This window comes from Trachypithecus francoisi, unplaced genomic scaffold (genome assembly GCF_009764315.1).
Source record: "Trachypithecus francoisi isolate TF-2019V2 unplaced genomic scaffold, Tfra_2.0 Lachesis_group10, whole genome shotgun sequence".
Lineage (NCBI taxonomy): Eukaryota > Metazoa > Chordata > Mammalia > Primates > Cercopithecidae > Trachypithecus > Trachypithecus francoisi.
In genome coordinates this window covers 31,046,940-31,068,811 of record NW_022681455.1, presented here as the reverse complement: position 1 = coordinate 31,068,811, position 21,872 = coordinate 31,046,940, and the positions used below count along the sequence as shown (strand labels likewise).

Genomic DNA, 21,872 nt, shown 5'->3' with positions numbered 1-21,872 from the left:
TGAGGCCATTCCAGATAAAGGAACTCTCTTTATTTATACAGTTTTGGCTCCAGACTTTACTGTGGCTTCCTACCTTAGTGAACTGGATTAGTGAGCATGTGTGATTGCAGTGACTCTGCCTAGACAAGACGCAGGGCAGCCTGCCTTGTCCCATGAGTCCTTTCCCTTGGGCTTCCACAAAAGGGGTGAGGTGTCTTTCCCCAGCAGCAGGAGGCGTTGAGTAATTCTCATGACACCAGCCTTAAAAAAGGACTTGGCCTGCAGTCTGCCACACACATCTCCCTCAGGGCCCCAGCAAGGCCACTGCAGCTGGTAGGTGCTTAATGAAGGATTTTAGGATTTTGCATCTTGGTTATCTCATTGTTGAGGACTCAACCTGCATCTGGCATAGTCTAGGAGATGGAATTGAGGAAGGCCTGTGCACAGAGTACTGGGAATTAGAGAGCTGAGTCACCGGAGAGTCTTGAACCTCAGAGCAGCTGCCTTTCTCTTGGACTCCAGCCAAGATTGAGAGAGACTGATGACATATTGCATCTCACAGGTTCCCAGGGGCACAAGGTTATTTGCAACCACAGCAGCTCCACTGGCTAAGGAGGGCTTGGGTTTCTGCAGGGATAGGAAGAATCAGAGCAGAGAAGAGCAGATGGAATGGTGATCGACGTAGGGCCCTGAAGTTTACTTGGTTGTCCTCTAGAATTGTGAGGTGCTGTGTTTACAAAAAAAAGCATAACTTGCACTGTTCTCAGTCTCAGGATCCTGGGAAAAGGGCTAAATAAAGACAATCTGCAATGCATTGGAAGGAAAAACTGAGAGGCTTATATACATTTATGAGAGGTATCCCTACTATATATTTGTAAATTTTCCACAATGTAGGAATGTCCAGATGCCATTAAAAAAATAGATTAAGTGTATTTATTCATTTATCTATTTTTATTGACATTGTAATTGTATATATTCAGATGCCTTTTTTTTTTTTTTTTTTTTTTTGAGATGGAGTGTTGCTCTTCTTGCCTAGGCTGGAGTGCAATGGCATGATCTAAGCTCACTGCAACCTCCATCTCCTGAGTTCAAGCAATTCTGCTGCCTCAGCCTCCGGAGTAGCTGCGGCTGGGATTATAGGCATGCACTGCCATGCCCAGCTAATTTTTCTGTGCTATGTAGAGATGGGGTTTTGCCATGTTGGCCGGGCTGGACTTGAACCCCTGACCTCAAGTGATCCTCCTGCCTCGGCCTCCCAAAGTGCTGGGATTACAGGACTGAGCCATCTCGCCCAGACTTTTTTTTTTTTTTAATGGAACCCTTCACAAATGTGTGTGTCATCCTTGAGCAGGGGCCATGCTAATATTCTCTGTGTCAGAAGCCACTTTTTTTTTTAGACGGAGTCTCACTCTGTTGCCCAGGCACCTGCCACCATCCCCAGCTAATTTTTTTTGTGTTTTTAGTAGAGACGAGGTTTCACCATGTTGGTCAGGCTGGTCTGAAACTCCTGACCTCAGGTGATCCACCCGCCTCTGCCTCCCAAAATGCTGGGATTACAGGCATAAGCCACCGCACCTGGCCTCAGATGCCACTTTTAAAGAGAAAAGGCAGTCTGCATGGATGGTGGAGTTCTTTGTTTTTTGTTTGTTTGTTTTTGTTGTTGTTGTTGTTTGTTTGTTTGTTTTGAGACAGGGTCTCACTCTGTCACCCAGGCTGGAGTGCAGTGGCACAATCTCTGGTCACTGCAACCTCCATCTCCCGGGTTCAAACAATTCTCCTGTCTCAGCCTCCCAAGTAGCTGGGACTACAGGTGCCCGCCACCACGCCCGGCTGATTTTTGTATTTTTAGTAGAAGTGGGATTTCACCATCTTGACCAGGCTGGTCTCAAACTCCTGACCTTAGGTGATCTGCCTGCCTCGGCCTCCCAAAATCCTGGGATTACAGGTGTGAGCCACCACGCCTGGCCTCTTTGTTTTTTAAACTCAGTACACATCTTAGTATTCTAATATATTATCTCCTAAATGAGTTTTTATTTAACTATTTAAAATTTTTATCAAATTTATGCAGATAAGTAATTTAAAAAGTCAAATAGTTCTAGAAGACATAACAAAAACTATAGTCCGGTACCAATCCCTAATTCTCTGTTCCTAGAAGTAAAAGCATTTCGATGCTCAATTAGTTTTCTTCTTCCTGTTTCTTAATAGGAAGTTATATCAGTCAGGGTTCAGTGCAGGAACCAGAAATTATGCTAGATAAATTAACAGGAAGACATTTTACAGACATTTTACAAAGGGTATTAAGAGCTTTTGAAATCTTTAGAAAGGCTGAGGGCGCAGGTTCTAAGCTGGGCTTTATGGAATGATATCCAGAACTGTACAGATCTACTAGGTTTTCTTTTGATCATTTGTCTATGAATTTATCACAAATCTGTCAGCAAATTCTTCAGAAGTCTATTTTTTTCTCTGCAGTCTAATGTATTACAATTAATCAATTCCCTCTTTTTCTTGGTAATATCTTTCTGTAACCAGGTAAAGGAATTTTCTTAATTCCTGAGGTTTTGGCCCCGTCTTTTTTTTTTTTTTTTTTTTTTTGAGATCCACTGTCACCCAGGCAGAAGTGCAATGGTGCAATCTTGACTCATTGCAGCCTCTGCCTTCTGGGTTCAAGCAATTCTCTGCCTCAGCCTCTTGAGTAGTTGGAATTACAGGTGTATGCCACCATGCCCAGCTAATAATTCTTTTGTGTGTTTTTGGTACAGACGGGGTTTCACCATGTTGGCCGGGCTGGTCTCAAACTTCTAGCCTCAAGTGACCCACTCACCTTGGCTTCGCAAAGTGCTGGGATTCAAGCATGAGCCACCGTGCCCGGCCTCCAAACCATTTTGATCTGGACCTGTGGATCCCCACTTCTCCCACACAGCAACCTCCTAGGATGTCTCTTCAGCATCCTCCTGTGATTTTCATTCTCTTCGCTCTTTGGAGGATCCCACATCTTTATTTCTCTTGATCTATTCCCTTACTTTGATGGAACTTCCTAAGGTAAGGGGCAAGGGAGGGTAATTTTTGAAATTTTGTCTGAAAATGTCTTTTATATTATTATTACATCTGATTAACAGTTTTACTGAAAATAAAATTCCAAGTTGTAAAATTTACACCTAAATTAGGAAAGTACTGCTCCACTATCTTCCAGCTTCCAGAGCTACTGCTGAAAAGCCCTCAGCTAAGTGTTATGGTGCACACCTGTAATACCAGCACTTTGGGAAGCCAAAGTGGGAGGACTACTTGAGCCCAGGAGTTCAAGATCAGCCTGGGCACCGTAGTGAGATTTTGTCTCTACAAAACATAAAATAAAATTTAAAAATTAGCTGGGCATGGTGGTACACGTCTGTAGTTTTCAGGAGGCTGAGAAGGGACGATCCCTTGAGCCCAGGAGTTCAAGGCTGCAGTGAGCCATGATTGTATCACTACACTCCAGCCTGGGCTCAGTATTTTCAAAATTATGATACTATGCCTTGGATTTCATTCCTTTTGTTAGACACTTCTGTTAGACACTTGACGTCTATGTCTGTCTCACTTTGGAATCATATATCTCAGTTCTGAGAAAAATTCTTGAATTATTTCTTTGATAATTTCATCCCTTCTGTTCCCTCTGTCTATTCTTTCTGGAAATCCTCCTATTCATCCAGATTATCTAATTTTCATGTATTTTCTATACCATCTGCATTTCTTTTCCTTTTTTTTTCTTTTGAGACAATGTCACCCAGGTTGGAGTGTAGTGGCGCTATCTCGGCTCACTCCAACCTCCACCTCTCCTGGGTTCAAGCGATTCTCCTGCCTTAGCCTCCCAAATAGCTGGGATTACAGGCGCACGCCACCACGCCTGGCTAATTTTTGTATTTTTAGTAGAGATGGGGTTTCACTATGTTGGCCAGGCTGGTCTCCAGCTCCCTAATCTCAAGTGATCAACCCACTTCGGCATCCCAAAGTGCTGGAATTACAGGCCTGAGCTACTGTGTCCAGCCCCGTCTACATTTCTTTATCCTTTGCTTCTTTTTAGAAGATTTCTTCAATTTTAATTTTTTAATTTAACAATGTGTTCTTTTACCATGGAGAAAATATTGTCTCTTACGTTTATGAAAACATTAATTGCAGGGGATTTTATTATTTGGCTCTTTGCATTCTCTAAATTTCCTCTCCCTTTTTTTTCTGACAGGGTCTTTCTGTTGTGATCGAGGGCAGTGGCTTAATCACAGCTCAATGAAGCCTCAACCTCCCGGACTCAAGTGATCCTCCTATCTCAGCCTCCTGAGCAGCAGAGACTACAGGTGCACGCCACCGCGCCTGGCTAATTTTTGTATTTGTTTGTAGACACAGAATCTCGCCTCGTTGCTCAGGCTCTTCTTGAACTCTTGGGCTCCAGCGATCTGCCCAGCTTGGCTTCTGAAGGCATTGAGATTACAGGCGTGAGCCACCGCACCTGGCTTTATATTCCTTAATTCTTGTGTTTTCAATACATGTCTTTCATGTCAGTGGTTTTCTTTTTTTTTTTTTTTTTTGAGATAGAGTCTCGCTCTGTCGCCCAGGCTGGAGTGCAGTGGCCGGATCTCAGCTCACTACAAGCTCCGCCTCCCGGGTTCACGCCATTCTCCTGCCTCAGCCTCCCGAGTAGCTGGGACTACAGGCGCCCGCCACCTCGCCCGGCTAGTTTTTTTTTGTATTTTTAGTAGAGACGGGTTTCACTGTGTTAGCCAGGATGGTCTCGATCTCCTGACCTCGTGATCCGCCCGTCTCGGCCTCCCAAAGTGCTGGGATTACAGGCTTGAGCCACCGCGCCCGGCCCCATGTCAGTGGTTTTCATCCCATAATGACTAGGTTCTTATCAATGTATTGACTCTCAACCGTAAATGCATCCTCTTAACTGCTCTGTATTAATGACGTAGGCGGTTCTCCTTCGCAGCCAGCACAATATTAAGTTTTCTCAGTAGAGGGCGCCGGAGGGACACTGCCGTAGGAAAGCATTTCTTCTCTCTCCGGTTCCGGGAGCTACGGTTTGTGATTCTTGTTGCTCCTGCCGCAGGGCCCATCAATGGCCAGGTGGCAACATCCGGTGGCCTCTGCCCCAGCTGCGTGCTGACAGCATGCGTTCCCCCAGCGAGCTTTCGCTGACGTGGACGCTACATGCCCCAGGCCTTGCATGCAGTGAGTGGGCTCCCGATGCGGCAACCCCCCCAGTTTCCCGCTTGCTCACGACAGTGCATAGGCTTTGGCCTGCGCATCCCAGGGAAATAATCTGGCACCCGGTGGGCACATGCACACTTTCTGCCGCGAGTTCTGAATCTAGCTTTGGGGTGGGGATGCTTTCACGTGTGTCCTTCTTTGGGTACTCTCCCTCGGCCCTATAGCATTCTTTGGAGTTCTCTGCACGTCTTTTTAGCTACTCCCCGTTACAGTCAATAATTCTTTCTAATAATACACTTTCTCTGCTCAGATTGGGGCTTGGGCTTTGTGAATGATACAGTAATCCTTGGCTTACTTACATCTTAAGCTGTTTGGAAACTCCAGGTGTGTGCGGTGGGGTGGGGGGAGGTTTCAGTGGGCTTCACCATAGTGCAACTGGGCTGAACTGTTTGTCCGGAAGACCCTTGAATTAGGGTCCAGTCAGGTGAAAGAAAAACAATCCAAATATTTAAACAGAGGTAATTTTGTTTTGTTTTACTTTATTTTATTTTATTTTATTTGAAAAGGAGTTTCACTCTGTTGCCCAGGCTGGAGTGCAGTGGGGCGATCTCGGCTCACTGCAATCTCGGTCTCCCAGGTTCAAATGATTCTCCTGCCTCAACCTCCCAAGTAACTGGGATTACAGGCACCTGCCACCACACCCAGCTAAGTTTTGTATTTTTAGTAGAGTAAGGGTTTCACCATGTTGGCCAGGATGGTCTCAAACTCCTGACCTCAGGTGATCTACCTGCCTCGGACTTCCAAAGTGCTGGCATTACAGGCGTGAGCCTCCGTGCCCAGACAGAGGTAATTTTGTATAAAGGATTGTTAACCACATACTGAGATCTAAAAAGACAAAAAGGGCAGTGAGATACCGCAGAGGTAGAATGCGTGGGAATTAGGAATGGGGCAACTGCCTCTCTCTCAGGCTTGGGGAACTGAGGGAAGAGGTCAGGATTATTCAATGGGAGAGTCTGGGAGGATGGCCCCACGGAGTTAGAACTCAGTTCCCTAAGGAGGAGCCTGGCCAGTGAGCCGGTATCACTGAGGCTGTGGGAAGAGGCCCTTGCCGGGAGTAGGGAAGAACCTGCTACTGCTGCTGGACCAGCTGTTGCTGCAGGGCTGAAGATCCTTGGCTGTGGTGATGCCCGCAGGATTGGGAAGCCAACAAGGGAAGGGGGTCCCTTCTTCCTCCAGTGCTGAAACCTCCCTCAACACCTAAGAGGGAACCAGCTGGAAAGGAGAGAGTGGAAGAGGGTTTTGAAGTCAAGTGACAGTAGCTTAGTATCTGTCTGAACCCCTTACCCCTGTGGTCCTAGGTGGTTTTCCTTGTCTGGTCAGTCTCTCCAGAGAAGGTTACTCTATTCATCGGCCTGGGGCAAGTCTGGCTGCTGGAGTTCTCAGAACCAGCTTCGTGGAGGGGACCAGGAAGCCTTACTGTTCCATATGCGGGCTTTTACATAATCTTAAATGACTTTTTCTTTCCTTTATTGCTTCTTTTATTTTGTTATTTCTTTTATTATTACTTATTTTCTATTATTATTTCTTCATTATTTTATTTCGTTTTCTTTTCTTCTGGCCACATAAAGCCAGAAGACCATAGGCCATATATATGTGTATAATTTTTTTTTTTTTTTTCTGGTAGAGCTGGCATCTTGCTGTGTTGCCTAGGCTGGTCTTGAATTCCTGGACTCAAGTGATCCTCCTGCCTTAGCCTCCCAAAGCGCTGGGATTATAAGCATGAGGTACCGTGCGCAGCCTCAAATGATTTTCATTGTGGTTCCCAGGACGCGGCATGATTCAACGCCTCCAGTGAGCAAACCATTCATTAGGGTGGAATACAGGGGTCACTCTGCCATGCACGTTGAATTAGGAGATCTAGGGTTCTAATGGCTTCTTACACAGACCATCAACCTCTGGTTCCAGGCCCTCTTGCACACTCAGTTTTGGGATACTTGGTCTCTCCATTCCTTCCTGGGGTTCTGCTATGTGAAATCAGCCTGCTTCTGAGATTCTCCCACAGACATTTTACCTTTAAATTTCTCTTATTTGCTAAGACATTTGTCTATTTGTTACCCATATCTTGATTTGTTCTCTATTTATTTAGATTGTGTAGTCAGTTTCTTCCTCTCCCCCTCTCTGTCTCTCTCCCTCTCTCTCTCTCTCTCTCTCTCTCTCTCTCCCTCTCTTTTGTTCTTGTCAGTTCTTGCCTTTTAAAACCCCTTTATCACATTTTGGTGGGATTTCTGCTGGAAGCAGAGATGGTTGTGTTCAATCAGCCACATAAAGCCTGAAGGCCCGGCCAGGCACGGTGGCTCACGCCTGTAATCCCAGCACTTTGGGAGGCCAAAGTGGGCGGATCACCTGAGGTTGGGAGTTCGAGACCAGCCTGACCAACATGGAGAAACCCTGTCTCTACTAAAACAAAACAAAACAAAACAAAAACAAAAAGCCAGGCATGGTGGTACATGCCTGTAATCCCAGCTACTCAGGAAGGTTGAGGCAGGAGAATCACTTGAACCCGGGAGGCGGAGGTTGTGGTGAGTCGAGATTGTGCCACTGCACTCCAGCCTGGGCAACAAGAGCGAAACTCGGATTAAAAAAAAAGAAAAAAAAAAACCCTGAAGGCCCAGTTGAGTTTGTGGTGTAGATGTGGTGGGCTCTAGGTACCCAGCGCAGCTTAGCTGGCAGTATGTAGAAGTGAATACCAGGAAGTCTTTCTTTTCATTTCCCTCTGTTTTCTCTGGCCTGCCTCTGCCCAGGTGGCACTGGGGCCTCTGCTTCAGTGTATGCCTCAGTGTATTTCCAACAAGATCCTTTCTTATGGAGATGTAGATGAGACAGCCCCGAAATCTGACTGATGTGCCATGCTATGGAGAGATCTTCTGGGAACAACAAAAGGGAGTTTGCAGTTCTCATTCTATTTTTGCTGGCCTCTAATGATCAGAAGCAAAGCAGAGCCAAAAAAAAAATAGGCTAATTTACATTCCCTGCTATTGATGCTCATAAAATACTGCATTTTTATATTGCTGCTCAAAGCACAGACTGCAGAAAGAGTATGAGGCGGTTCTGACAACAATCTTAAGAACTGTAGAGAGACTCTTTTGCTCAATAATTTTCTCTTTATGTTAAAAATAAAACTAAACATGGTGGCTCGCATCTGTAATACCATCACTTTGGGAGGCCAAGGTGGGAGGATAACTTGAGTCCAGGAGTTTAAGACCAGCCTGAGCAACATAGTAAGACTCCTGTCTCTACAAAAAATACAAAAATTAGTCAGGTGTGGTGGCTCACACCTGTAGTCCCAGCTGCTTGGGAGGCTAAGGTAGGAGGATTACCTCAATCCAGGGAAGTTGAGGCTGCAGTAAGCCGTGATTGCACGACTGCACTCTAGTCGGCAACAGAATGAGACCCTGTCTCAAAAATAAATAAATAAATAAATAAATAACATTGGCTGGACATGGTGGCTCAAGCCTGTAATCCCAGCACTTTGGGAGGTTGAGGTGGGAAGACTTGAGTCCAGGAGTTTGCAACCAGCCTGGACAACATAGTGAGACCCCCGTCTCTACAAAAAGTGAACAAAATTAGCCAGGCATGGTGGTGTGTTCTTGTAGCCCCAGCTACTCAGGGAGCTGAGGTGGGAGGATCGCTTGAGCCTGGGAGGTTGAGGTTGTAATGAGCCGAGATCGCACCACTGCCCTCCAGCTTGGGCAACAGGGCGAGATCCTGCCTCAAAAAGGAAAAAAAAAAAAAAAATTATCGGGTCTGAAATAAAATATACATAATATAAGAAAACAAAAGTAATTTCTAACCCCAATAAATAAAGATACATTGCTAACATTTTGGTATATTTTCTTCTTCTTTTGTTGTTGTTGTTTTTGTCTTCTTTTATTTAGAGATGGTCTCCCTCTGTTGCCCAGGCTGGGGTGCAGTGGTGCCATCAGCTGACTGTGACCTTGAACCCCTGGGCTCAAGTGACCCTCTGACTGAGCCCCCCAAGTAGCCAGGACTACAGGCATGTGCCATCACATCTAGCTTTTTTTTTTTTTTCTGAAATAAAAATGAGTTATATTTTGCTGTAACATGAGTTTAGGGACCAGGCCTGCGTAGTTGTAGTCATGCTTTATGATATGGCTGGTGACTCAGTTAACTGCTGGTTCATGAGCTGGAGCAATCCCAAAATGGTTTTCTAAAGGATGCCTGGCTCTGGTGTTTTCACGCTGGCTTCTGTGGAGCATCTCTAAGCAGAGGCTGTGTGGTGTTCTATCCAGGTGGGAGCACAGGCTGAGTGACTCAGTTTTCATGAGACGATGTATACCTGTTGCCTGCCCAAATGAGTTCTCAAAAAATGGTAATGAGACTGGGCACAGTGGTTCACAACTGTAATCCCAGCACTTTGGGAGGCTAAGGCTGGTGGATCACTTGAGGTCAGGAGTTCGAGATCAACCTGGCTGACATGGTGAAACCCCGTCTCTACTAAAAATACAAAAAATTAGCTGAGCATGGCAGGTGCCTGTAGTCCCAGATACTTCAGAATCTGAGGCAGGAGAATCACTTGAACCTGGGAGCCAGAGGTTGCAGTGAGCCGAGATTGTGCCACTGCACTGGGCAACGGAATGAGACTCCATCTCAAAAAAAAAGAAAAAAGAAAGAAAGCAGATATACAGTAGTCCCTTGGTATACGAAGGGGATTGGTTCCAAGACTCCCGTGTATACCAAAACCCACACATATTCAAGTCCAGCAGTCAGCCCTTTGGATCCCAAATACATGTAAAGTTGGGCCTTTGTATGCATGGGTTTCACATGTCACCATTACTATGTTTTTGATCTGCAAATAACCCATGTGTAAGTGGACCTACGCAGTTCAAATCCATGTTGTTCAAGGGTCAACTACATGGACATTAAATTAAGCAAGACATAAACTGGGATGTTAAAGCATGTGCAATAAATGAAAACTCCAAGAAATGACAAAAACGATTAGAGAAAATCAAATGAAGTACTGCTAAAAAGTTTTAGGCAATTTTAACAAAACAGGAAAAACTTTATCAAGTTGATTTTTGCGAAGAAACTGGAACAGGAGCTCCCTCTGCTCACGTGTCTGTGCCCCTTAGGAGGGCAGTAGCAGATAGCCCAGAACTGACGTTAATGCCCTCAGGCAGGCTCCCACTGCCTCCACGCCTTCCTTCTCTCACTTTCTACAATCCCAGTCCTAAAACTCTGTTTGATGTTTAGCAGAGGAAGACACATTCAGACATGCATAATAATGGTAGAAGGCAGGGGTGAGGAGAGCTATGAAAGATGTTGAAGGAGCCATGGGGACTCTGGGGCTACCCCAAGGAGGCTGTGGTGTTTTTTTTTTTTTTTTTTTTTTTTGAGGCGGAGTCTCGCTCTGTCGCCCGGACTGGAGTGCAGTGGCCGGATCTCAGCTCACTGCAAGCTCCGCCTCCCGGGTTTACGCCATTCTCCTGCCTCAGCCTCCCGAGTAGCTGGGACTACAGGCGCCCGCCACCTCACCGGGCTAGTTTTTGTGTTTTTAGTAGAGACGGAGTTTCACCGTGTTAGCTAGGATGGTCTCGATCTCCTGACCTCGTGATCCGCCCGTCTCGGCCTCCCAAAGTGCTGGGATTACAGGCTTGAGCCACCGCGCCCGGCCGAGGCTGTGTTTTAAAATGTGTTTACACAGGCCTTTTCCATCATAAGTACATCTTTATTATTATATGTATTTTGGAAAACACAGAAAAGTATTTCAAAAGCAAATCCTAAAGTAGTAAGCCTTAGATCATTGTGAAAGTTAATTTTTAAAAATATTTATTAAATTTAATTAATTAATTTTTTGAGTCATGGTCTTGCTCTGTCACTCGGGCTGGAGTGCAGTGGCACAATCACGGCTCACTGCAGCCTCAACTTCTCAGGCTCAAGCGATCCTCCCACCTCAGCCTCCCAAGTAGCAGGGACCACAGGCACTCGCCATCATGCCTGGCTAATTTTTTCTCATTGTTTTTTGTAAGGACAGAGTCTCACTGTGTTCTCCAGGTTGGTCTTGAACTCCTGGGCTCAAGCCATCCACCCATGTAAACCTCCCAAAGTGCTGAGATTACAGGGATGAGCTACTCTGCCCAGCCAAAGGTTAATTTTATGTGTCAGTATGGTTAAGCCGCGGTACCCAAATATTTGATCAAACATTATTCTAGATATTTCTACTAAGGTATTTTGTAGATGAGATCAACATTTAAATGGATGGACTTTGAATAAAGCAGATTACCCTCCCATATGTGAGTGGGCCTGACGTCCTCCAAGGAAGAGGGAATTCTGCCTCCAGGTTGCCTTTAGGCCTGAACTGTGACATTAACTCTCGTCTCCAAACTTGCCGGTTTTCCCTGCAAATTTTGGACTTGCCAATCTCCACAATCGTGTGAGCCAGTTCCTTTAAATCTCTCTCTCACCTATATGAGCTCCTTTGAGCGTGTCTTCTCATCTATGTGAGAGAGGCAGAGAGAGAGATTTTAGTTCTCTTTCTCTGGAGAACCCTAATACAGTTATGCTTTCATTTTAAAACACTTTTTTTTCTAGTCTTTTCTTTTTTTTTTTTCTTTTTTTTTTTTCTTTTTTTTTTTTGAGACGGAGTCTTGCTCTGCCGCCCGGGCTGGAGTGCAGTGGCCGGCTGTCAGCTCACTGCAAGCTCCGCCTCCCGGGTTCACGCCATTCTCCTGTCTCAGCCTCCCGAGTAGCTGGGACTACAGGCGCCCGCCTCGTCGCCCGGCTAGTTTTTTGTATTTTGTAGTAGAGACGGGGTTTCACCGTATTAGCCAGGATGGTCTCGATCTCCTGACCTCGTGATCCGCCCGTCTCGGCCTCCCAAAGTGCTGGGATTACAGGCTTGAGCCACCGCGCCCGGCCTAGTCTTTTCTTTATACCTAGGTGGTGGTGGTTGTTTAGGGTTTTTTTGTTTGTTTGTTTTTGAGGGGTTGTATTTTATTGTCACCAATTGCATGTATAATTGTGTGTTCCTTAATGCCTTATATTTATTTATTTATTTATTTATTTATTTTTGAGACAGTCTTGTTCTGTCACCCAAGATGGAGTAAAGTGGCGTGATCTCTGTTCACGGCAACCTCTGCCTCCTGGGTTCAAGAGATTCTCCTGCCCCAGCCTGCCAAGGAGCTGGAATTACAGACACCTGCCACCACGCCTGGCTAATTTTTGTATTTTTAGTAGAGACAGAGCTTTGCCATGACCTCAAGTGATCCGCCAGCCTCGGCCACCCAAAGTGCTGGGATTACAGCATGAGCCACTGTGCCTGGCCTTTAATTCTTTTTAAATAAATTATTATGACACTATTGTCTTCTTTGTTAATATAAGTTTTAATAAAAGTCACTTAAGTGGCTCCCCAATGATGCACAAAGTACATAGTCTATAATTTATAGTTTTTCCTGTTAAATGTTTCTGCTGCTTCCAATATTTTGTTAAGATAGTAAATTGTAATGGACTTTTTTTGTTTATAAAGCTTTTACACAATTGAGAATTGGATGGATTCCCAGAAATGAGATGACTGCATTGAAGTCACAGTCTAAGAGACACAAAGAGAACAGCAGCGACCTGCAGCAAGCTGAGCCAGAGACTCCAGAGGCTGCTGTCGAGGCCTGCTGGGGAGGAAGCCATGGCCCGTGGGGCGGCCAAGAGTGGGCACAGCATCCACCCTCAGCTCCCCGCAGCTGCCCTCAGCCTCACGTTTAATCAGGCTCCACTAAAGGTCTAGGGATAACAGAAGAGAATTCCAGATACACTTAAAACTGGAAATGAGACATGGCGCTTTCAAATTTCAGAGGCCCACACCCCTCCCTGTGTGCACCTCCTACGGAAGGCTTCTCTGCCTCACCTTTAGCATGCTCTGAGTTTTGGGGGCCAGCATAACTCCCCAAGATGGGTGGCTGCCTTGAGTATGCCTTCACTATGCAAAATCCAAGCTCCCAACTCTGTCCTTGTTCTGGTTGAAAGACAGGAAGAAGTTTCCTCACTCAATCCAGCGTTTGGCCCACCTACTTACCAGGATCTGTCTTCTTCAGGATGATTTAAAATGAGAATGAGCTACTCTCTGAAGGAGAAACGTCCCAACCTATGGCCTGTGACCTCAGTGCCTTATGACCTGTGAGGGAGACTACATGTCCAGCAGAAATGTAAAGTGAGCTCGGTGTAATTTACAGTGTTCTAGTAGTCACATCAAAAAGGTAAACAACGACAGGTGAAATTAATTCTAATAATAAATTTAACCCAGCATATCCAAAATATTATGATTTTTTTTTTTTTTTTTTTTGAGGCGGAGTCTCGCTCTGCCGCCCAGGCTGGAGTGCAGTGGCCGGGTCTCAGCTCACTGCAAGCTCCGCTTCCCGGGTTCCCGCCATTCTCCTGCCTCAGCCTCCCGAGTAGCTGGGACTACAGGCGCCCGCCACCTCGCCCGGCTAGTTTTTTGTATTTTTTAGTAGAGACGGCTTCACCGTGTTAGCCAGGATGGTCTCGATCTCCTGACCTCATGATCCGCCTGTCTCGGCCTCCCAAAGTGCTGGGATTACAGGCTTGAGCCACTGTGCCCGGCCTCCAAAATATTATGATTTTGACAAGTAACATAAAAATTATTAGAGAGACATTTTACTGTTTTTGTACTAAGTCTTTGAAATCTCATGTGTGTCTTGCACTTAGGAGCACATTTGTATTTGGACTAGCCACATTTCACGTGCTCAGTTGCTACATGTGGCTAATGGCTACCACATAGGACAGCACAGACTTACTGCACAGCTTAACTGAGCTGATCCTAGCAACAAATACTCATCTTGCATCACACGTGTCTCAACAGTAAGTTATTATTATTATTATTATTTTTTCTTGAGATGGAGTCTTGCTCTTATAGCCCAGGCTGGAGTGCAGCAGCATGATCTTGGCTCGCTGTAACCTCTGTCTCCTGGGTTCAAGTGATTCTCTTGCCTCAGCCTTCCGAGTAGCTGAGATTACAGGTGCACACCACCACGCCTGGCTAATTTTTGTTTTTTTAATAGAGATAGGGTTTCACCGTTTTGGCCAGGCTGGTCTCAAACTCCTGCCCTCAGGTGATCTGCCTGCCTTGGCCTCCCAAAGTGCTGGGATTATAGGCTTGAGTCACCATGCCTGGCCAATAAGTTATTTAGTCTTGAATTACAGATTTCACTGAACATCTACAGATCAGTCTATAATGTCCTTAACTTGCTCAGTTAAGGGGCCAGTTTTCCCCATTCCAAGATGAAAACATGGACAGTACTAAGACTGTTCTGATCTCTCTTAGGTCCTATAGTTATTTTATATTACCAAACACAATGTCAATTCAGAAACTCAACGTCTAGTTCCAAAGGTAAGTCTCCTTTCCTCCAGCAAGGACTTTGCAAGGATGGGAAGATGAGAAATGGGGAAACAGGTCCTCAGCCTTATGCATCTGTCCCTCTTCTCCTGTCTTGTAATGGTTTCTAACCCTCCAAGGTTGAGTAGATTGGGGAAGGGTTGGGGGAAGGAGTGGTCTGGAGTGTGGAGCAGACACAGTTTGCAAGAGAGCTTTGCATTCTTTGGGACCGGCACATGCTTACAGGCGATTCCTCCTCCTTGGGTGCTTCTTCAGAGACTCCTCACCCCAATGCCATGCAGTTGCAAATGAGGCTTTCCTTCCACGATTTATTCCTCCCACAACCCCTAGGAATGCAGTAATCACTTCAGCTTCTCTCTGCTGAGGCCTGTTGATGCCTGTAGGTGGCCACGTCAGACAGGATTAGCTCGCTCCACATTAGCTCGCTTCCTAGCATGCCTCACACCTAGTCTGCTGGAAACACTTACACAGCCTTGCCCTGAAAACCCAGGATCCAGGTCTCCAGTGCATCCTCCTTTCTTACACTCCCACCCCCAGGGCAGAAAACCAGTCTGTCTCCTACCATTAGGTTTGCAGACAAATGTCAGATGCCAGCCCATTGCCGTCTGTCCACTGGGGAGGGGGAGGCTTTATGCTGGACAATAGGAAAAAAAGAGTTGAAATTATTCTGAATTAGATGTTTATATACATAAAATGATATTGCTTGACACCTGAAGGGAACAAGACAAACTCTGGAGCTTTCTTGATCTAGTGACATGAAAGAAAGATGGGACCCATGTGCTGTGGCTCGTGCCTGTAATCCCAGCACTTTGGGAGGCTTAGGCTGGAAGATACCTTGAGTCCAGGAGTTCAAGGCCAGCCTGGGCAATATGGCGAGACCTAATCTTTATTGAAAAAATAAAAATAAAACATAGCAGGGCATGGTGGTGCATGCCTGTGATTCCCGCTATTCAGGAGGCTGAGGTGGGAAGATTACTTGAGCCAGGAAGATTGAGGCTTCCGTGAGCCATGATCATGTCACTGCATTCCAGCAAATTAAAACAGCTTAAAAAATTTTTTTTAGCCTTGACTTGAAACTCAGAGACCTTGAGAAAAAAGAAAGAAAGAAAGAAGGAAAGAAAGAAAGGAAGAAGGAAGGAAGGAAGGAAGGAAGGAAGGAAGGAAGGAAGAAAGAAAGAAGGAAAGAAAGAAAGAAAGAAAAGAAAGAAAAGAAAAGAAAAGAAAAGATGGGACCATTGGTTGCCATGGACACCGTTTCCACAGCTACTTTGCTGTTTTGATTGCCATCGCGTATTGTTTGAAGGACTCTGCTATGAGAAAAATATAACTATTTCTCAATTTAACCATGATAGACAATAAATAGATAAAATAAGTTTGAGACAGATTAAATAAACTATTAAGGGGAAGAACAAGACTAGAACCCAGGTTTTCTGGCTTCTTATCTGATGTCTGTTTTCACTCTGAAACTCACTTAGGGTCACAGAATCACTGACTCACAGATGTAGTGTGACAAAGATAATCAGAAACCAAGTCACCATAACAAAAGCCCCCTAAAGTCAGGACACCAGCTCACTGCTGTATCCTCAGTGTTGACATCAGTGTGCTTGTCCAATAATCTGCACTTAATAAATGTGAGTAGAATGAGTGCATTAATTAATGGTATAGTTGTTTATAAGTGAGGGAACAAGCATCTGGAAATGTTAACTGAATCACTGAAAGTCATTTATGTGTGTGTGTATAAATACAGACAGGGTCTCACTATGTTACCCAGGCTGGTATCCAACTCCTGAGCTCAAGCAATCCACTTGCCTCGGCCTCCCAAAGTGCTGGGATTATAGGCGTGAGCCACCTTACCCAGTAGAAAATCATTTATATTTTATAGATTATAAGACGTATATTTATTTTCACATTTATCATCTCTCGAATAGGGATGCATCTTACAATCAATGGCATGTCATAGTTTAATTCGCTGTGTTTTTCTCTTAGTGAGGCATGAAATAATGGTATGTTTTCCATGAAATAGTGGTATGTTTTCCAGCAACGGAGCCTTAGATGCAATGAGGAACGGCAGTTGTTTGTGGATATATGTTGTGTCTCATGCCAGTGAGTGCAAGGAAAGGGGAGGAGGGGGTGACCTCATGGGATGCAACACAAGTCAACTTCTCCAGGCCCTCGGAAGCGGCACTCAATCTCCTGAGAGGCGCCCATCTCGCAGAGGGCCACTACCCAGTCATTGCCACTAGGGGGCTTACCAGACATTTCATCAGGAAGACACAGGCAGTCCTGGGGCCTCTCTTCCGACTAGGCCATTTGTTGCCATGGATATTGTTTCCATAGTTGCTTTGACTGTCACTGCATTTCCCCTCATTATCTGTTTTTGCATGCTGAATATATATTATAATCCAATCTTCATACTCATCAATTTAACAATTTTATATCTAGATTTTTCTAATGGCCAGTTTTCATCAATTGTGACCTTCATGGCATTTGACTTTATTAGTGACTTCTGCTTTTTAAAAACATTTGCAGTCCCTGTGTTCCAGTATACAATACTGCATTATACCTCAGCTCACTTCACAAATTGGATATCCACTGCAAGCAACTAAGCACAAGTAGTGAATACTAATCCAAATGAAAGAATGGGTCTGTTGTGGTGTCAGCGCAAGAGAAAATTCCTCTGCTTCATGGTGCATTAATAGTAGCTCATTTTGCTTGCTGCCCCATTGGATTACATTGCTGGTGGTAAATATCACTGCTCAAAGCTCCATGAATTTCTTAAAGGTCTCCAAAGAAGGTGTGGAACATTAAAGCATTTTACAACAGTTGCATGTACATGACAGCAATATTCATTCACTTCTGCCAGGCACCTTGAAGGCAAAAGCTATTTACATGGCTCTCCACTGTGTCCTCAGAGCCATGCACAGGCTTATATGTCCTCGGCAAAGATGTGATGGATGATCAAAGGAATCGTCCATGCCACCTCCTTTCATGGGTAGAAGGTAGAAGCTGAAGAAGTCTTCTGGGCATAGAAACTCACGAATACCTCGAAGCCAACTTGGTTCAGGGCTGCTGCCTAAAAAACTCTGGGTGAGGTCCTGAGTTGAAAATAAAACATCTCTGCTTGTGTTCAATTTTCAAATTTTTTTGAGGGTGAGGCCTGAGAAGTTGCAAACATTTTAAAAAGCAGAACTCACTAGTAAAGGCAAATAAATGCCATAAATGTCACAATTGATGACACGTTCCCTACCATCCATCGCACACACAAGAATGTTTTTCTGTGTATCTGCAACCTGTTTTCAGACTGAGGGCTCCTCAAGAATAGGGACTGTGTCTGGTTTTTCTTGCTTGGTTCAAAACCCAATACAGATTGAAGGAAAGATCCGAGAGCCTGCCATTGCAAGCCTAAAGAAGAGAAGACTGAAGGATAAAAGTGTTCACACCTATGAATGATTTTTATAAAGACAGTGCAGAGCAGTTCATCACTTGAGATTCAGCCCAAATGAGATAAAAAGTGAGTGATCCTGGAGCCAGGAAACCTGAGTTTACCTCCCTCAGCGCCCCTACCCCTCCCTGCCACTTACCATTAAGGAGGTTTGGGGACAATTTATTTAACTTCTCTGAACTTCAGTCTTTGCATTTCTGAGACAGGATGGTTTTCCTACCTCACAGACATGACGTGAAGATCAAAAGAAACCACATGTATGACAGCAGCTCAAAGTGCCCCACAAATATGTCGTAAGTCTCAGGTCGGTTACCCCATCCCTTGGGAAGCCTTCCAGGATCTGCACAGGCTGAACGAGATCCATTTTCTGGGCTTTTCCCCAAAGCATTCCTTTATAATAGCACTTAGCATGTTGCACTGTAATTGCTAGTTTTCTTGTCCTTGAGGGCAAGAACTACGTCATTCACTTCTGTTAGTCTGCTGTCTCTGTTCCCAAAAGAATTCCCAGCAAATACTAGACAGTTACTAAAGGAATCCTAGGCCAGGCGCGGTGGCTCACACCTGTAATCCCAGCACTCTGGGAGGCCGAGGTGGGTGGATCACAAGGTCAGGAGTTCGAGACCAGCCTGGCCAATATAGTGAAACTCTCTACTAAAAATACAAAAATTAGCCAGGTGTGGTGGCACACGCATGTAGTCCCAGCTACTCAGGAGGCTGAGGCAGGAGAATTGCTTGAGCCCGGGAGGTGGAGGTTGCAGTGAGCTGAGACCACACCATTGCACTCCAGCCTGGGTGACAGAGTGAAACTCTGTCTCAAAAAAAAAAAGAATCCTGATTTCTTTGTGCTTACCAAGAAGATCAAAACAGAATAAATAGCACCAAAAGAAAGCATACATTTATTCATTTATTCCAAAATGTGTATTTCATCCCATCTAAGATGACATTGAATGTAAGATGCACCATTACTTATGCCCCACTAAGGAAGAAAGAGTGCTACCAACTGGTTCATGATGTGCTATCAAGTGTAAGACACATTTCCATTTTTAAACATTTCTTGTTTGTTTTTTTTTGTTTGTTTTTTTTTTTAGACAGTGTCTCATGATGTTGCCCAGGCAGGTCTCTAACTCCTAGCTCTGGGCAATCCTCCTACCTTGTCCTCCGAAAGTGCTGGGATTACAGGCCTGAACCACTGCATCCAGTGGACATCTCCATTTTATTTTTATTTTTTTGAGACAGCATCTCACTCTGTCACCTAGGCTGGGGTGCAGTGGCATGATCTCAGCTCACTGCAACCGCTGCCTCCCAGGTTCAAGTGATTCTCCTGCCTCAGCCTCCCAAGTAGCTGGGATTACAGGTGTGCGCCAACACACCTGGCTAATTTTTAGTAGAGACGGGGCTTCACTATGTTGGCCAGACTGGTCTCAAACTCCTTACCTCAAGTGATCCACCCGCCTCAGCCTCCCAAAGTGCTGAGATTACAGGCGTGAGCCACCGTGCCCGGCTGACATCTCCGTTTTAGATTATGATCCAATGGGGGAGATGCACATCGTAGACTCCATGAAGTACATGATTATTAAATACCTATTCTATCTCATATATCGTCCTCAAAACCCCTATTCTCAAGGAACTGACATTCTAGTGGAAGGAGACAGACATAAAACAAATAAGTTAACATGTAAATAAGCATAAGTTCAGCTTGTCATCAGCTCCATAAAGAAAATAAATATGGTAATCTGTAGAGACCGAAGAGAGGGGTTTGTTTTAGATAAATCACAAGAAAGGTCCTGAATAGACCTGAGAAATGGCTATGTGTTTTCTAAGGTATCAAACAATACCTCGCTAAGGGAGCGTGTTGAATCACTGTTGCTTCACCAAACATTCTTGTTTAGAAAGACAGGGGACTGGACCAGAATGTGCATTCACAGACATTTTCCATGAGAGGTGACACTCCCCAAAAGGCATAAATCCTGTTCAGGCACACTCTAGAGGGGTGTGCTTGCTTGCCTGGTGTCCTCAATCAGAACATATGTAAGCTGGGTTCAGCTGGACCTGGTATGACTCCTTGATGACACTGAAGAGGTCCTTTAAACACCAGACTTTAGAAAGAGAAAAGGAGGATTAGCTGAGTGGGGCTGATGAACTGTATGCATTTACCAAAGGCATGGAATGCACAGACACGTGTGACAACGTACAAGTATCGTCTGAGTATGAGCGTATTATGGTTTGGAGTCAACTACCAAATCTTGTAGTTCAGGGCCCCAGGAACGGTTAGAAAGATATTTCCCTTATTCGTTCAGGCTTTTTTTTTTTTTTTTTTCCTTCTGGGTGTTTCTGCAGCATCTTCTCCTTGTCTTTTCCATCTTCAATACTCTCCAGAGATCAGATCCTCATGTATATCTCTCTGGGCCCTCAAATGCCAAAACCATACTCTCCTTCCCGGTAGCACCCCGAGGGGGTGGCCTCATTCTGGAGAAAGCTACATGGCAAGTTGAAGGAGACTGACTGGGTAAAGCCCCTGTGCCGCTGGCAGAACTGCTGCCACAAAGGGACATGCGTATCTTGGGAATCATTAGTAGAGGCCAGTTGCTATTGACTTTAAGGATGTTCCTTATGCCTTGATCCTATGTACAACTCTGGAATCTTTGGAGAGCAGCAAAAAAGACTGAGATTGAATTTCCCTCTAATCTGATAGGAGCAGAAATTAACATTTTCTTTCTTTTATTTTTCTTTCTGAGGCAGGGTCTCTCTCTGTTGCCCAAGCTGGAGGGCAGTGACATGATCACAGTTCACTGCTGCCTCGACCTCCTGGGCTCAAGCAATCCTCTCACCTCAGCCTCCCAAGTAGCTGGGACTACAGACATACACTACCATGCCTGGCTAATTTTTTATTTTTTTGTAGAGACGAGGTCTCACTATGTTGCCCAGGCTGGCCTCAAGCAATCATCCTGCCTCAGCCTCCCAAAGTGTTGGGATTATAGGCGTGAGCCACTGTGCTCAGCCTTTTTTTTTTTCCTTTTCTTTTCTTTCTTTCTTTCTTTCTTTCTTTCTTTCTTTCTTTCTTCTTTCTTTCTTTCTTTCTTTCTTTTTTTTTTTTGAGACAAGACCTTGCTCTGCCACCCAGGCTGGAGTACAGTGGCACAGTCATGGCTCACTGCAGCCTCTACCTCCTGGGCTCAGGCGAGCCTCTTGCCTTAGCCTCCCAAGTATCTGAGCCTACAGGCATGCACTGCTACACTCGGCTAATTTTTTTGATTTTTAATAGAGACAAGATCTCACCATGTTGCCCAGGCTGGTATAGATCTTCTGAGCTCAAGTGATCTTCCCATCTCGGTCTGCCAACGTGCTGGGATTATAGGTGTGTCATCTTGCCTGGCCGGAAATTAACTTGATTGAAAGAAAAGAAAAGCTTTTGATATGCTAGCATTTTTGCATGCATGCTTTTGCATGCTAAAGTTTCTATGCCATTTACAGAGATTTCATGGTCTCTTCAATTGCTCTAAGTTGTCTCTGAGGTGCAGAAACTCAAGTACACAGACTTCTCAGCTAGAATTTGTAGCTCTAGCAGTTCCTTTGTTTATTGCACAAACCTAGCATGTACCGAGACCAAAAACTCTGCCCCCTTGAAGACCAAGGCAGACTCTGGAATTCCTTGTGCTTGCCAATGCCCTTTGACGGATGCCCAGCCCCAAACCCCAGCCTGAACTGCAGGAGGAGGATTTTATAGAGACACATTGGACTTTTCCTGCCTGTATATTAACTAAGAGACTCTTCTGTCACTCTTTTTTCCTGCAATAAACTAATATTCATGCCGGTATCTCTAATCACAAAATTCTCCCTTGGCCACTTGCTGCC

General features: G+C 45.0%; 1 non-coding gene across 1 annotated transcript; it reads right to left on the bottom strand.

The window, feature by feature from the left end:
* Window positions 1-1,285: 1,285 nt before the first annotated feature.
* LOC117088853 lies at window positions 1,286-1,387 on the bottom strand. The gene has a single exon (XR_004439375.1). It is a non-coding gene; the product is annotated as a U6 spliceosomal RNA (small nuclear RNA).
* Window positions 1,388-21,872: the final 20,485 nt, after the last annotated feature.